Source organism: Panthera leo, chromosome A3, assembly GCF_018350215.1.
Source record: "Panthera leo isolate Ple1 chromosome A3, P.leo_Ple1_pat1.1, whole genome shotgun sequence".
Taxonomy (NCBI): domain Eukaryota; kingdom Metazoa; phylum Chordata; class Mammalia; order Carnivora; family Felidae; genus Panthera; species Panthera leo.
Window position 1 is genome coordinate 107120881 of NC_056681.1, and position 18334 is coordinate 107139214.

The 18334-nt window shown below is 42.5% G+C and overlaps 1 protein-coding gene across 2 annotated transcripts in view; it reads left to right on the forward strand.

The window, feature by feature from the left end:
- Window positions 1–18334, forward strand: part of SLC8A1 (solute carrier family 8 member A1) — a 326175-nt gene that overhangs the window by 205548 nt on the left and 102293 nt on the right. The window lies entirely within an intron of this gene.

An 18334-nucleotide genomic window follows, 5' to 3' on the forward strand; every position in this document is an offset into this window, starting at 1 on the left:
CACGTAGTAGGTGCTCAATAAACAAAATGGCGGTGGTTATCCTGTGGCCCTCTTCATTTGCACGGAGTCTTTCCTGATTCACCTCCCATTGCTAAATCCAAGAATCCAGAGCTTCTGCTTACTTCCTAATATCCTAGGGAGAAGGTCTGGAAGACTTCAAATTTTCTAAATAGGAAAGCTTAGAGGAAGCAATCTAGCTGGAATGTAATGCTTGCAGCTGCGTTTTCACGGCTTTCCATTAAATTGCTCAAATGTTCATTTTTCGTATCAGAGAAGGCGGGCTGCTGATGGAGAGTTGGCCCTCCAACTCCAGAACCTTCTGCACTCAGTAATTACTCAGAAATGTCACAAGCTGTCTACAAGCTGTCCCCATTCTACCTCCTTTCCTTTTACATTGTTCCTGATTCAGGTGGTCCTCTCGAGGTCTTAGACATGTTTCTTTATCCTCCTCTGTAGACTTATCAGGGGGAGGTCCTACAGCATAGAAATTCTTATACTGTCTGAATATTTTGTATCTGTCATGGGGGGAAAAAAAACATATTCAATTCTAAATGCACAGCAGAGTTGGTGCCCTTGCCACAGTGAATATATTTGGAGTGCACAGGCCAATCCATCACAGAGGAGGAGTGCAATACCCTTCAGAAGACATACGGTGCTGATGTCACTTTGCATTCCTTTTCTCGTTTTCCTAGAGTGAGGTCATGGCCCACAGACTCCATTTGAATGGGTTTCTTAGTCTAAAACAGGTAAAACCAACTCTCAAGCCATGACGTCACTAATATTTTGATAGCGAAACTTAGACTTGAGAAATTTTTCCAGTTGCTTTTCATGAGTGGGAAATCACTCCAGTAAGTATTGACTTAGTTTAGTCTAAACATTTAGGGGTTTCCTTAGTATCCAAAGCATCATAGCTACTTTACGTAGAAACTGAGGGTTCTGAAATGGCCCCAGGCTAACTTTGCTCAGAGACGCAAATTTAGCTTCCTTTTTTTTTTTCTTTTCTAAGCGAGCGTAGAAAGTCTTGAAACGCGTTATGGTTGTATCCCTCTTGGTCTTCTGCTATTATTGAGTAATTATAGGCAGGGTATCTTAAAATCTCTGGTCTTTGGTCTGCTCCTGACAGGATGAATAAAGCGATAGCGAGGGTAAACGTTCAAAGAGGCGCCTGGCGCAAAGAACTAGCGGCAGCTGTCTTCCTAACATTTTTAGGCCTTGGACATTCAAAACAGTAGCTACGCCATTCTGTTTCCTATGGAGAGCTTCGAGAAGGGAGAGTCCAGTGGCTGGGCGCAGCCATTGTTCTTGTGAGTGGATGGAGATCTATAATTATATCCTTTTCTGCTCCGAGCACGTGCCATGGGGAGAAGCTACATAAACACAGGCAGCCTGACGGGGGAATAGCCAGGACGACAATGAGATTGCAAATTACACAAAGCAATTTTACTATTGATGGAATGGGCTTTATTTGCAAATATGGAATGAAATGGAGACTTTTTACCCTTAGGTTTTAGCTTGTTTTTCTACAATGATATTTACAAAGAACTAGACAGGCCTACTTAAATATCGCGGATGTTTTCAGTTCTGGCCGACAGTGAAATTCTAGCGGACTCATTTCGCCTCAATATTCACATATACATTTTCTCCCCACCTTCCTCTCTCTCTTTTTCTCTCTCTCACACACTACACGTCTTTTCCTCTGCTTCAGGAAGTCATAAGTCATTGCTGCTGTATATAACAATTACGCAGTCAAAACGGAAACAACATGGTGCCATTGTGTTCGTTTCTTGGGAGTCTGCCCCAAAGCAAGTAGCAAGCTACAGGAAATACACCAAACTGTCTGGGGTAACATTGCTTGAATTGTAGGATTATGCATAATTATTTTTTCTACCCCAAATATTTAGCAACATAAATGTATTAATTTTATTGTTAGGAAACACGCCTATGTCTATGTGTCTGGTCTCACTGCATTTAGACAAATCAGCAGATATTCATGATGAAAAAACTCCCATCCCTTCCAGACCCGAAAGGTAACAAGCTAGAGTCTGTGGGCGCCCTATATAGAAGCAGAAGGTTTAGCCCGGGTGTCACAGGCTTTGAATTGGGCCAACAACAGATCACCTTCGCACCCTTCCGTCTCTCCCGTGTTGAGGGTCGTTTGCAGAATTTGGAAGGGCAGGAAGGTTGTTGATATCCCAAAGCTGGGGGATGACGAAGAAGAGGTGTAAGGGGAATTAATAGTTATGGCAGCCTTCCCCACCCCGTGTGCTTTACTCATGCTATGTCTTTTAATGCCTGTGAGGAAGGAATTCACTGTCTCTGTCTTAAAAGTGTCTTAAAAGTGACACATGTGTGTGTGTATACATGTGTCCATACTGGAACCGTATGCCTGGTACTTAGTGTGTGCCCAATACGTATTTATGGAATGGATTACTCTAGTACTCTAGACTTCCATAACTTTGAGTGTCTTGTATACCTGTGTGTCTATACCCAAAAGAAGTGTTTATAATCCCATTCATCTGCAGAGACATGAACGGTAGGAAGATGGCTCCTCTGAGACTTGCGGAATGTGGCAGGAACGTTTTTCCTTCCCTAATGCTACAGTGGAGTGCAGTTCAAAAACTCCTCTTAACCAATCCAAATAATGTCATTTTCCAGCTGCGGTCTTACATTGGGGCCAGTTCAAGCGCCAAAAGCCTACGCCAGAGGAAGCCAAAACAATCACATCTTGAACAGTGAGAGTATTTTCCACCCATCATCGCTCTGTGACACACTGTCTCGGGGGCCTCCTAGAGCTTGGGGAGTCCTCGGCTCTGCCAGAGACTCAGCCCAGAGTCGGCCACCCGTCAACCCTTAACGAGAGTTACATAATAAGTATTCTCTGTCCCTGGGAGAACCCATTGCCAGTCATGATTTATGACCAGGAGGGCTTTCTTTCCCCACATATAATGCCATAACTGTGTGCTCAAAATAATACACTGAAACCCCAACCATCATCAGATAGCTTTAAATTAAGCCCCACCGATGGGTTTCCCAGGCGCTTGACTTGGGGGTGAACACCGATTTCACAGTTGGCTTTATTATGAGCCTGGGTCATTTGATTCGCGTGACATCAAAGTACAGAAGAGGTCGAAAACACTTTCCTTCTCTTATTATATTAAGGCATTAGTTCAGTTGCTAAGGTGCAAAGCAGTAATCCCCACATAATCAGTAGATTTTTGTGAGGAGATACATACTTTCAGGGAGAAGTTAAAATTTTATTTCACTTAGCAAATTGGACTAGCTCCTTTGAATATATACGTGGGCAGTGAAGGTCCAGATATTCAATTCCAGAGCTTGACTCCTCTCTCCAGGAAAGAATGCACTAGCTTTAACTGGCAGGGGTGTGGACAGCATTCCCAAGGCAGCACACTGATTGTGTGTGGGGAGGAGAGTCAGGGACCTGAGTTTTAGTTCAGCCACATGAACTTCTTTCTGTACCTTGGACAAAGCATTTATCTGTTTGGACCTCGGTTCCCTCGTCTGCAAAGTAAGGGGCTGGAACAGACATCTTTTAGGTCTCTCAGCTATAAAAGCTTTGTAGATCTAAGTCCGTTTACCATAACAACAGAAAGTCCACAGATGCCAGAAACTGGAAAAATCATCAGATGACTCCGTGACCTCAGGATGCGCCACCCAGACAGCTAATGCTATGCCTCAGCCAACGATAGGAATAGTGATCGAAAGAAAATGAACAATGATGAAGATGAACATTAGAGAGGTAGCATTTGGGCACTTCACTTACCTGAAAATAAACCTCCTTTATGTTTCTTTATGTAGGCTTGACATTTACTGACTGTTGTTTCCTATTCAGATGAAGGTTACTGATGTGATTTGAGTAAGATGTGGTCACAAACTTCACCACATAATTTAAAATTATTCTCCATAAAATTCTTTTTTTTTTTTTCCTGTTACACTTCCATTAAGATTTATTTGGGAAACTATACGGCCTCAATAATAGAATCGTATCTTATGTTTTGGAACCGTTTCCGTGGCAACAGTGACAGGTGCAAGTTCTGGTATATGCATATGTTCGTTTGAAAGGTTACTGCAATTATCTCTGTAAAGGTAAGTTCCATTGCAAACATCCAAGTATCTACATTGTTGCTCTTAGGAGAGAATGGCTTCCATAGATAATAATATACATTAATCTCCTCCAGAAGAAAAAAAGTCCACAAAAGAAATTCTTTGAACAATATTTGAGTTATTTTATATAACAGAAACTCGTACTTAACTTCCTAGAATATGCAAATGTTGTAAGGAATTTGGAAGATTTACGTCATAGCTCTTAGGGGGTATTGCTAGTGTGAAACAGAAGAGGAAGCTGGACAGTAACAAAAAGTGATTAGGACTCCTTCTACAAAGGCCATTGAGTTCGAAGATAGGCATTAAGTCCCCCCCTTTGCTATTCAATCCTACTCTTCTAATCTCCAGTCTCTCTGTGTAGATAGATGCCGTCTAAACAGCACATCATTCTGAATATATATACCTTGTCATTCCACGGAAAACAGTTGGAGACCAAAAAAATAGTGATCTGTGCCACATTCACATGTTCCATTTCTCTTAAAATAACACACTGTAATTGGAGTATCTATGTGCCAGCCTAACGTGGACATCCCTACCTACATGCCCCTGATCTTCTTTGCCTTTAATGACCATCCAGTGACTTAGGTGCCCAGACAGAATTAAAGGTTCAAAAGACCACAGTCTTTTGGATCATATCCAAGGTCTCCTCCGGGTTTCTGCTTCCACAGACTCCTAAGTAGATTCTCACCCTTTGTCTACTTGACTTTTAATGACCTACCACCTCTCTCAAGCCTTGCTTCCCTCTTTGAACCAGACCCATTGCCTGCTAACACCTTCCTGGCCTGCTCTGTCTTAGGACACAGCCTCATTCTATTAGATTGTAGGCTTCTTCATCTCAGAAATTTCATCTCCCTCTTGTTGACCACACCCCTCTAGTTCCTAGTCCAGTGCCTCCCCATATTATAGGTGTCCCAGGCCAGAGTCCAGGGATGGCCAGCCTGACTCCAGTGTCCCTGTCCTGGGCTGGATTCACATTCAGACAAGAATGCTGAAAAAAGAAAATAGGTTCCCAAAGTAAGACGCTTTCACAGGTAGCGGTGAAGGTGGCTGCTGTTGATGTAGGTGTTGTCGGCTCTCCATGAGAAATGCACACACCCGACAGCAGTTTAACCTGAGGGGTTTGTCTTCTAAGTGAGATTTATGTGAAAGACATCAGAGAATGTAATTGCCCAAAGCTCAGGGGAGGAGATCCGTGTAAGGAGCTCTGCAGAAGAATTAATTTTCAGAGAAAAGTAAGAGTGCTGGATTCACCACCATCGATGGGAAAACCCATTTAAAGAAAAGAATGGGTGTTTTGACCTCAAATCAAGAAGAAAAAACAAGGGGGTGAAAACATAGCACCGATACAACCATTTTGAGAGAAATAGTCGCTCCTCCAAAGTGTCACCTATGAAAATAAGTGGGAAGGTTTGGAGTCCTGAGCCATCAAAAAGATCTGTAGATGTGGGCACCTGGGTAGCTCAGTCAGTTAAGAGTCCACTCAGGTCAGGTCATGATCTCACCGCTCGTGAGTTCGAGCCCCGCGCTGGGCTCTGTTCTGACAGCTCAGAGCCTGGAGTCTGCTTCTGATTCTGTGTCTCCCTCTCTCTCTATCCCTCTCCCACTCATGCTCTGTCTCTTTCTCTCAAAAATAAATAAGCGTTAAAAAAATAAAAAAAAAAAAGATTTATAGATGTATATCAGGTATACCCACCAAAATTTGATGTTAATGCCAAAAGGGTGATGGATATTTTCGATTTCTTACACGGATATGGATATGAAACTCTTCAAAATCTAACTTGATTTTTGCCTTATTTTCGCATACTACCTTTTTCAGTTCAGAATAAAAGAAAAAACTGCCAAGAAGTAGTACCTCTCTTGCATATGTGGCATTTACTATTCTTGTGGAAATACTGAGTGTTCCTTATTGTGTGTCCTAAGACAAAGCAGACCAGGAAGATTTTAGCAAGCAACGATGGGGCCCGTTCAGAGAATCGAGCAAGGCTTGAGAAAGGTGGTGGATTATTAAAGGTCAGGCTTGATTTCTCCCTTCCCTCTTAGTTTGGTGATACAGTCTGAGCATTTAACTGCTGGTGCATCGAGACAGGTTTGTTTTAAACTGCTGTCAGCCATATCCATCATTTCTGCCTTCCACGTATATGGCAGCAGGTAGCTGCAAAGGGAAAACTTCCTCCCACATGAAGGAAGCTTTCAAACAAAGACGAAAGGACTCTTCTAAATGGAGAGCAAAAGTCATCCTTTTAATTTGTTGACAAACATACTTTTAGGTCTTGTTCTTGTAGGCTGTAAAGTAAATATGGTAAAGAGCAGACTTTGATTTACATACAAAATTCGCATTAGATTTTATATGAAATATCTGCCTAGGCTCATTAATTCTAAACAACATTCAATTAATTATAATTTTAACGGAAAATTGAACAATACATAAACACTTCCCATTTACCGAACCATGCATACTGTGTTCCTGCATCTTTTTAGCAATCAAGTAAAAGCTGAGATGGAAAATTGAAACCATCTCCTTTGTTGAACTAAGATTATAAAACAGGTAAGGGCAAGTGTTTACCTTGTTTTACAGTGTAGAGCTAAGTAGTGCTTCTCATCTGACCTGAGATGTAATGCCTGAGTTGTTAGGATGAAAGCCATCCTCTGGAATGTGCGTTAAGGGAACTTGAATGAAGTAATGAGGGTCAGAGCATTGCAAGAAGCGGGAAAGGCACAGAGTTAGAACAGCAAGAAGGCGCAAGTACCCAGGGTTTGTCTGGAGCTGAGGATTTGTATACAGAACTGAGGAACCAAGGCAAACCTACAAAAGCTTAATCTTGAGGGGAACCCATAATGTCTCTGGACCGGCTGGGGCTCACGTAAACCATAAGCTCACAAAGCCTTCTCATAATACAGTGGCTTCTCCTCGAGCCTGGAGTCTGCACAAAGGCCCCAAACTGGGGATATAGAGATATATGGTAGCTGAAGTTCTAGCGCCAGATTTGGAACTTGTATTTTAAAAAATCAGTTCATCTTCCTAGACCTTAGTTCAGAGTTTTGGTTGAGCTTTTCCCAGATCAACACCACCACTGCAAAAGTATCTGAATCCATCTAATGAGACAGGAACTAACCTAGCTTTTTGTACCAACGTCATGGTCATTAGTAACTGTACGTCATTCATAGCTTCAGCCTACATACTGTTTCCTTCCTAACAGTCTTTCCTTTACACACGAATAACTGCTCCTTAAGGAATCAAGCACAAAATACAATGGGGTAAAGAGATAATGTGTATGACACACAACATAAATGTTGCTGGGCTGTTTCCAAAGCATTTTTAGAAAAACATAGTCATCAGCTGATGCTCAGAAGATCACAGTCCCTTCCAGGAAAGGACATGGAGATGGAGCACATCAACAACAGTGGTGCAGTGCTGTGGAAATAGAACGATCTAGAAGTATTTGGGAGAGTTGTCAGCAGAGCATCCTGCAGATAATGTCAACTTTTGATTGACTAAACAAATGAAGTGTTGTAGCTGAATAGAGAGTACAAAAGAGAGAGAAATACGAGGACAGGTTCTACTTTGAAAAGAATTAAGGGGTTTCTCTGGCGATCGTTTGAAGTGTTTTCTCTGTTTAATTAGTTCCCAAGTTGTGTTCTTAAATACAAATTATCTTTATTTATGGGAAAATATATTTTACTGAACTGCATTGTTATTTTTCTATTTTTTTATAATTTGGAAAATGGTATTCATGCATCTCAGTGGGGTCAGAGGTCATTAGCTCTCTCCAGTTGGCACCTTTTCTACTCAAGTTTTATCCATGTTAATTGCACATGGAAGAAATTCGGTTTATATGTGAATAGCAGCCAGGTAAACAGCTTTTTAGTACATAGTCAAAATGAAAGGTTGAAATCAGTCAGCATCATGATTATGGTTATTAGATTACGTATAAAAATAAATACAATTTGGGGTGCCTGAGTGGCTAAGTCAGTTAAGTGTCTGACTCTTGATTTTGGCTCAGGTCGTGATCTCATGGTTCATGAGACTGAGCCCCACATCAGGTTCTGCGCTGACAGCAGGGAGCTTGCTTGGGATTCTCTCTCTCCCTCCCTCTCTCTCTCTCTCTCTCTCTCTGCCCCTCCTCTGCTCACAAGCATTCTCTCTCTCTCTCTCTCTCTCTCTCTCAAAATAAATAAACATTAAAAAATAAATACAATTTATTAACATGTGATAACATGTGAGCATTTTAGCATATAACCATTATGAAATGAATCGTGACTGACCCATAGTAGCCTTTCAACAAATAACGGCTTGAATACATGAGAGAACACTTGCTTTCCCTTTCTCAAAGGTTCATAAAAGGCAAGCCATTTAGCGAAGCCCATGATTTCAGTGGTGCCAATCCACGACTGCCTTCGCCAGGCCCCACAGCAGGGCTCTTGACACCCGGGGATTTGGGCTGCAGCCGCTTGCTTCTGCTGTCAAATTCTCCAGCTTTGTTTCTCAGGCGGCTGCAGCTGCTTCCATTTGGCTGTCATTCCAGTGCCACGCCGGTGTAGACGGCAGGCTTTTCCACATCATCCCGTAGCCCCCAAAGCTAAAACTAGCTCCATCTTGCTGCTTTTATGTACGTGAATTCCCACGGAGGCGTATCTGTGTATGTCGTCTCTGCATAGGCAGAGTGAACACTAATATCTACTGCGGGAAGAAAGAAAAGCTCTCACGTGTGTGATACTAGAGCGTGGGTATCCTTTACACTGAGATGCGATGAGGTAGAGAGTAACTGACTTTCAAGAGTTCTGTATTTCATAGCAGAGAGCTGTGTCAGGGCCTTGACGATAATTTTATTTACGAAGGGCAGTAATCAAGGGAAATTGTTTTGTTTTTTTTTTTAATGAAATAAATGATTTCATTTGGAAAGAAGAAAGCAATTTTCAGCACACACTACACATATGCTAAGTGCATTTCCTCTTGCAGGAATTCATTTCCCAAGATGAGCTGAATTCTACATAAGTATGTCTAGACTGTGAGCCCTTGGAAGGCAGGGAGCAGCCCCTTGTTTTCTGAGTTTCCTAAGACAAAGGCACAAACTGAGTCCAAACGACACAATTATCTCTTTGGACACAATAATCAGCACTGCCCTGGCATTGTTGCAGAGCCTGGTGCCGGGGGTAGGGAATCAGAGATAAAAGACAGAATGCCTAATTCCAAAGAACCTCGTAAAGGAGAGAAATTAATGGTTCTTTTTTTGCACCTTGGTATGATTAGGATATAAAGAAACAAAACACTCTAAGAGGTCACAGAGTATGGGACTCACGCAGCCCCGGGTGAGATGAAAAACATCCTTGGGGCACCTGGGTGGCTCATCGATTAAACGTCAGACTTCAGCTCAGGTCATGATCTCACAGTTCATGAGTTCAAGCCACGCATCGGGCTCTGTGCTGACAGCTCAGAACCTGGAGCCTGCTTCAGATTCTGTGTCTCCTCTCTCTCTGCCCCTCCCCCACTCACACTCTGTCTCTCGCTCTCAAAAATAAATAAAACATTAAAAAAATTAAAAACAAAAAGCCATCCTATTATGGATAGAGAGTCCCTGTTTTCTATTGCTAATAATTTACAACACCCATAAGACAAAGAACCATAAAGAAACTTGAATACCAAATTAAAAGGCTCCTTGTTATGTAATAAGAGTTCAGAGAAATAATCAGAGCTTTGACACCCAGTAAGAGTAATCAAGAAAGGTCCCACAGAGAATGAAGGTCTCAAAGTATAGCTGTCCGCTACTCTATTTAAAACACGATGGTGAGCCCTGCCAAGCAATGACCCTGTTGTTAAAATGCCTCCTAGTTGTAATCATTATCTGGCTTTACATTTTTCAAGGGAGCTACTTTGATATAGAACAGTATTAGGTTTGCTCTGTCCACACGTTTTATTACACCTCCTGGCCATTACATTAGCAGTGTTAACATCAGTTGCCTCTATTAATAGATGTTCATTAGTGGCACTTCCATTAACTAATTTCAGGATTATACTAAAAGCTACCAAGTAATCTTTTAGATCATTCATTAACAGCTGGACGCCAGCATTTGCTACTTTTATGGACATTCAAGTGTGGACACATTAATCAAGGGTGCTTCCACTTCATCTCTAAGAAGGAAACAAAATGTAAATCAGTCTAATACCTATACCGTTGATTCTCCTATGCCCTCAGAGTAGAAGGGGTAGGGTAGGAGCATCCAGGTATTTCCCAGAATCCTAAGTGTCTGTAACTGCCTCATCCGTGGAGGAAGGATCCAGGTCTGTATACAGAAACCAGATTATGCTCAAGTGCCTTGGCATTCCAGGCCTTTCCTGTGCCTGAGCAGGTGTGTGGCTCCCCCATGCAATCTCTGATTTCCCAAGCCTCTGTTTCAATTCTGCATGGATCAGAAAGCTGACCCTTGAAACCAGAGAAGTTTGCAGTGCCGAGAAAATACACATGGTATGCAGTGCTTCCAAACCTTCATCTTCTTGAGTCTTGGAACATTATGTAATCACAGAAGTGCTGAATAGACCCAGCAAGGCTAAGTTTGAGCAATTACGTTGCGAGAGTTGAACCAGCCCAATTCGCCATCCCTTGCCCTGCCTGTCACCCAGCCAGCTCCCATGTGTTTGCAAATTAACTGTCATATCAAGGCCCGACTTTGAGAGGGGAAAACAATAAAACCCACTGTCATCTCAAGTGATTTAAAATAGGTAAGTTGGCCAGAATAATGGGAAGTGAAGCTGGCTTGGGAATTCATCACACGCCCATACGGAAAAGAGAGTACTGTTTACCACCTTATTTACTTGTTTGCTAAGGTGGTGGAGCTTGCCACTTATGTAAAAGCATCAGGATTGCCTGCAGAGCAAAGTATAAATAGAGCAGCTCTAACACTGAAGCTCACCGTTCAAGTGATGGAAGTACCTGTCTACGTCTAGCAGCTCCTAGGATTACACCAGACAAATGTGCTTATCCAAGTGAGGCCAAGGTAGTGTGATGCTTAAGTAGTGGTGTCATCTCTGGGAGGGACCTTCCCCTCCCCCCACCCGTCTCCATCTGAGAAAAAATAGAGGGTTTGATAGGCATAAATGCAGCTTCCCGACACATCCCCTGTTCCAACCTCATTTTCCCATCAAGCCCCGTGTATAGAAATTATGCATCTTACACGAGGTGCGAGAGAGATTCTGCGTGATTCATTAGAATCTTTGACTCTATCCCACCTCTAGTGCCATCTCCCCAGTCACTGCTTTCTTTTGTTTACAGAAAAGGGGAAAGGATTGCAAAACGGGATAAATGCCATGGTCTGGCAAAGAGAAAGCTATTAGTAGCCATAAACATTGCAAAAAGAATTGCTGCTTGTTCGGTACTGTGAACTGTTCGTACACTACTACTGTGTTCCAGGCACTCGCTTCACTACTGTATAGATTTTTTTCTCATTTCATATTCATATGCAATTTGAGATATTGTTTGATTCCCATCATGGAAATGAGCAACTGAGGCTTAGCAAGGCGGCATGCCCATAAGTCGCGCAATTAACCAACATTAAAAGCACTGTAGTGCAAATCCCTGTGCTCTTTTCCATACACCCTGCTGCCGGCAAATATATTCCTTGGTTTCTCATGGAACCCTCAGAGGATAAAGTGGAATACACTTGGAGGAACCGCGCTCATCTACTCTAAACCCAAGACTTCAGCCCTCCGCGCAAGTTGTGTTAAACGGAAAAAAACTAAGGAACCAGAAAGGGTAGACCTCGGTTCTAGTCCCCTGAAGACATGAACTTCACTTTCATCTTCTGGAGAAGAGGAGTAATATTCCTGAGTCAAAAATTGTGAGAATTACACAAATAGTCTTCAACCCTGCGGTGACTCAGAATCATTTGTGCAGCTAAAAAAAAAAAAAAAAAAAAAAAGAAGAAGAAGAAGAAAAAAGAAAGAAAAAAAAAAAAACCAACAGAAAACTCAACACTACACTCACCTAGCTCTACCCCAAAGCGTAAGAAATCTGAGCGTCCAGTGGATGATGGTGGGTTGGAACACATATGCAACTATGTATTTTCTCGTTTCCATGGGTGATGAAGATGCGCAGCCATGGCTGGTAATCATTGGATTAGATGAGGTATGCGCACCTCAAACCACTTAGCGGAGTGCCAAGCACATACGAAAATATTCCTATTCTCCAGCTGTGACTTCTTTAACACCTCCATGAGATTCTGCTTCCTTTCTCATAAAAGGATGGAGTTGTAGCTTTTAGTATCTTCCAGTTCTAAATAGTGAAGTTAACGAGGGGCTTTTAGGAAGGCCTGATTCCCATCATACCTGTAAAAGAGGCGAGGTACCTCTTTGGCTTCTCTGCCTCTGCCTCTTGAAACTTCTCATTAGCAGCATCCCAATCGTTTCTGACCTCCCCAGGACTCCAACCAGACTCTAGGAGACAGCTTTATCTCATGCTAAGCCCATATACCTTTTCTGTTCGGTTAAAATAGTATGATGCTAAGGGATGGTTATATCACTAGACACTTCGCTGTCATTTCCCTGCCAAATTTCACATGAGTCCCGATGAAATGAAAATTTCAGGCCCTTTAATATCTTTGTGGTGGGCATATGTATAGCTGAGCTACATTGGACCCACTTAGGTGGTCCCTGTGTAGTTTCTAGGCAAGACCTGCTCTGGTTCTTGAAGGCTCATTCCTGCTTTGTCTCTGATGGTTACAAAGACAAGGCAAATCTCTCGCTCATCCTCCCCCGCCCCCTTTCCTATAGTAAATCAGAATATGCTCACTTTTTTTTTAAATTTTTTGTTTTTATTTATTTTTGAGACAGAGACAGACAGAGCATGAGCAGGGGAGGGGCAGAGAGAGAGGGAGACACAGAATCGGAAGCAGGCTCCAGGCTCTGAGCTATCAGCACATAGCCTGATGTGGGGCTCGAACTCACAGACCGTGAGACCATGACCTGAGCTGAAGTTGGACGTTTAACCGACTGAACCACCCAGGCGCCTCCAGGATATGCTCACTTCTGATACACTGACAATCCAACAGATGAGAGAAAAAAGTTGTTCTCGCGATAAAAATATTTACTTAATGGAAGTGAATCCAACAGATATTTAATCATTTGTATACTTAACCCATTAATTGCTGCTTGCTTTCCTGAGGCCAACATTTCGTACATTAGATATTGTAAAGTAGTGATCAATACAGCACCAGAGACTAGTTACAAATGGGTCTTCCCCCACCCCCTCCCGACCCCCCCAGTCATTTCTACAAGCTAGGAAGAGAGAGAAGATGGAAGGCGGGCACAGGAGAATTTTAATTTTCCCCCTAGGAAGATAAAACGTTCAAACAGCAGTGACTAATACTTCAGAGCATTCAGATATTCTCTTAAGAAAAGGTTATATGTATGTTTTAAACTATTAAGAAGATTGCCTGATCGCCTTCCCTCCTTCATCCACTCTGAGCCTGTTACAATTCTGCACCGTTCTTGTAACCATAAGGCAGCCTGTCAGGAGAAGGATGAACAAAGAAGACAGAGCCGGGAAGAATGAGGTGAATGCAGAGAGCTGTAAGCCAAGCAGAGTTTAACCTCCCCCACATCCCTACCCTAAAATAGACACAGAATGGCACATGCTTCTATTTCATTGGCCAGGCGAAGCGTTGGCAGAAATTAATAGCTGAGTGCCTTTTTCTTAATGAAGTACTGCACTGTCAGGAAAATAAAACTGAAGAGCTGTGAGATGAAACCAGTCTCTGGATCCGCTGGTTAGCTGGCCAGCAAGCGGCAAAGCAAAAGGGCAAAGACCTGTGCCCAAGCAGGGCCCTCGCAACAAGCACCCAAACCCTGATGGCTAAAGCATCAAGCCTGAGCCTGATTCACTAATGAACCCCTTTCAAAACAGCGCTCTTCTCTCTCTAGGCAGGTGAAGGAGCCAAATAAGAGATGCCTCAGCTGTCAGAGTTCCACTCCCCGGGGAGCCCTGATGCGTCAATTGTTTTTTCTCCTCCTTTCTAACCTACATCTCTGACCTTCCCTTCCTTTCCATTTCCTCTTCTCTCCACTGTTTTCCCCCCTCTTCCTCTTTCCCTGCCTCTCTGTCTCTCCTCTTCTTTGTTCCTATTCCCTCTTTTTCGTCAAAGAAAAACCTATAGAGTCATAGCCATGATGATTCTTTTTCAGGTTCATTGCTAGCCAGCTGTAAGGCCACAGGTTCAAAGGTACAACAAGAGCCAAGAGACTTTGGCTTCATTTGCCTGAGATGAAAAAAAAAGAAAGAAAGAAAGAAAGAAAGAAAGAAAGAAAGAAAGAAAGAAAGAAAGAAAGAAAGAAAGAAAGAAAGAAAAGAAAAGAAACATAAGAAATAGTGATCCACCTCTCTCAGGCAAGACAAAAATCATCTTATTTACTTGCAATTTCAGTCAAATTCTGCCTTACCGGACTTGACATACCGCTTTTAAAAAAATCACTCTCTCCGGAGGTGGGGGGGGGCGGTGAGGGCGGGGGTGGGTAGGGGTGGCTGTACTGGGCTGCATCGTTTTCCAAGCCATCTCATGGATGGGAAACTGAATTGTAATACATCTCTCCTATGGACTCAGTAAAACTAGTGAAGATACTGATTTGACTCCTTCATGGCTACTTTTAAACGTTAAAAAATAAAAAATAAAAATAAAAACATCACGGCTATAGGCTGAAGTGATCTCAGAAGATTTTACTCGTGAGCTAGGCTAACAGTTTACTAAATGAAAGGTTGAAGGGGAAAAATTACCTTGTAATTTTGGTGCTTGGGGCCTTTGTAAAAATGCCCTTCGGTCGCGTTGTATATCAGAGAGCATCAATGCAAACGTACATTGTCACTGCATTTCTAGTCCTGCTGCTTTGGGATACTTTCTGAGCATTGACTTGGACAGAAGAGTTCGAGTGCCTCCAAATCATCTCTGTGGGTTGGTGAGAAATTTAAGAAAATGTTACCAATATTTTGAAATGTTCGGAAAGAACTGCCTGCTGTCCTACCCACAGCAAACTTTGCCATGTGCTGACAGCAGGGGGTGAGGCAATTACAGTAATTACTCCTTGCGAGCCTCGCCAGTTTCTGAAATTTAATTCCATGCAGGAAGCCTAACAAGGTCAAGTGAGAGCTACTCTTCTGCACTTGCCCTTTGTCACATGCTCTGCCTTTCCTCCTCGGTGCATATATACACTCCTTAGGACTCATCCCCACGACCCAACCCCTCTCCTGCGTCCCCATTGAAAGGGGCACATAGATTGGGTTCCCCCAAACTAGAAGAGTCCTACCCGCACTCTTCCCTCTTTAACTTCGCCAACAGAGATGGGTGTGAATATGGCGATTAAATCAGACCAAAGAGGCTGATTCCAGGGCTGCAGGTAGAAATAGAATTTGATGTCGATGGTTATAGAGGGAAAGCCCTATTTCCTCTGATGCACTGGCAGATCTTGCTTTCTAAGTCAAAACTTTAGTGTAAGTTAAAAAAAGCACTGGGGGTAACTCCCTGCCACAAAAGCTGGGCACACAGCCAGGACACTGTGCTCATTAGCCTCGGGGTGAGCCAAGATTCCCAGAACACACCGGTCAGCATTTTTCATCCAAAGATGGGGGTGTCCTACTGAAATCTAACATAGAAGAAACAAGGTTACCCATCTCTGCAAGCAAGGAAGTTAATTGGTTTTTTCCCCCCACAAGAATGTTTTCATCTTTTATAAAGTATTATAGGCCCTAGATAAATGTGATCATCCGTAAAATCAGAAAAGTACACAGGCTAATACCTCCAGTATGCTTCCTCTTTTTTCTCCCTTTGCTCTATAGACATAAACTTCAACACATAAAGATGTATAATGGTACTTTTCACCTACTTGGTCATGCCAAATTTCTTGTCATTCAGAAACAGTTTTTCAAGCTGCTTGTATTTTATTCAAAAATGCTATGCCTAAATTTATTGCCATTCCCTGTTCGCAATGCAATAATTACACACACTTTGCAATGAGTTTATCAAAGCAAAACACAACTAGCCACAGAAAATAGAACATTTTTAATGTAAGTCAAGTAGTCCAGGAATCCTAATAGGTAGAAGAGAGGAGAAATACAGATAAAGTGAAATTTAGATATAAAATGGTCACTGATTGAAACTGTCATTAATAATAGGGCCAGAGCTAAGTCAGTTTTCAAATTAACTGTAAGTCGTTGAAATATAATCTCCCACGACATTCTGAAGGCTGTGTCCCTTTGCTACCCCACTGAGACAAATTAGTTGTTCTCTTCCTCTTAATATTGGTTCTGGATGTGAAGACCTGCCTTCACGCAATCCCTTCACCCCATGTTTGTTTATTTCAGATTCCAGAAATGCTTGCTGTTGGGTAAATATAAATTAAGCATATGGTTAGTTAATATGTTTCACTTTTTAACCTCAGGTCTCTTACCATGCAGGTAAAGCTTAGATGGGCTTATCAGTTAAGTTACATAACTGTATGAAATTAGTATTGTGTGTGTCAATGTTGTGATTAAAATCTTCAAACTAGTCGATTGCCAGGAGACTGACAGATGGGATAATTTTAGCAAAGCCTGACCTTGTGGTTAATTTGGCTCCTGTACGTGGTCTAGGGTGGAGATTGGGATCACAGTTCACTAAAAAGTGAGAATTCTCTGAACTCAGAAGATGACCTTTACCTGCCTCAACAGGGTCTGGAAGAGAGGCATCTGAGAGACCATACAGGACAGAGTAGAAGTCAGAAAGCAGCTGAAGCTCGAAGAAGAGGTCAGGTCATGAAATAACATGCACTAGGAAGGCATATATGTCAACCCACCACCAGCCATAAACACCTAAACACAAGTTGCTGGTATCAGACCAGGGCAGAGAAGTTTGTTAGGATCCTGACAAAAGGGAACATCCATTGGTTTGGGGGCTGCAAACCATGAAATAGGATTAGCTTCAGCAATTATAGGATAAAAATAATAAGAGCTAACATCTATTGGCCTCTTTCTAGATGCATATTTTTTTATAAATGTTCAGCAGGGCAAAGAAGGGAAACTGTTGAGGTACCTTTACGGATTAGTGCGAAAAAAGAAATTAGAAGATATTTCTAGCGTATTACAGAATTCACGAGATCCTGCCTGACTTCACAGCATTTCTGACTTTGAAAACAGAGACTGGCCCAAGGTGTTCCTCTGCACCATAGGAAATGATCCTGTAAAACCATTAACATATCCATAGAAACAAAAATCAGGAGACAAAAATTAAGCTGGCAGCCTACCCTGCAGGAACTGGAGAGGGGAGAGAAACTGACCGTTGAGTCAAAGGTTGTGTAAACCTCACACTATTGGGGTTGCTTCCCTTTCTCTGAAGTTAGAGGCACCGTGTGGTCCTGGTCTGGATTCTGTAATGAACACATGAGATGTTAATGTAATCAGATGGCATGATCCTGGACCACAAAAGTAGTAGGACCATCTGAAAGTAGGCTTCCCACTTAGGATGAGATTCTCACCCCCAAAATATCCATCCTTTTTACCCCCCAGTCACCCACTCAAAATGCCCACCATCTGCGTTCCTTTGAATGGTGGCCTGGAAACCCCCTGTAAAATACTGATTCATTAACACAATACACAGTTTCTGAACACCTGGCTCAGGAAACATAAAAGACCGCAGACCTATTTAGGAAGCGTTGAGGGGTTGAGGACAACCGTCCAGTGTGGCTCACTGATCTAGAGGGAGGAGCTGTTTGCTTCCTGCTCCAAGGGGCCTTGGATGATCAAGGAGGCACCAGGAGATTAAGAAAAGAGCAGAGAAAAGGAGATCCCAGAGACTGTGAGGAAAACTTCACCTGATGCATAACAGAAGAGGCTATAATTCCTCCATGAGCATCCAATACTTGTGTTTTGGTCTTGCACACGTGAGGGTTCATGGGTGCCTGTGTGTTCATACAGGAAAATGTACAGAAAGAGACAAATGTGGAAGCAGATGCACATGCCAATTCCTAATATCCGTGAAGCCAGGCCTCTCCGGGTGCACAGTCATTATTCCCACCACTAGTGGCCACACTCAGGCTTTCTGAGGATTTCTGAATATCCATGATCATGGGTGGCTCTTCGTTTTCCATGGCCCATTTAATTGAAAGGTGGTGCGGTTACTGTTTTTCTCTTAGGAAAGTGGAGTTTATTGCCCTGCTGTCTCTGGAAATTAGCCACGGCTTGCAAATTTGGAACATCCAAAG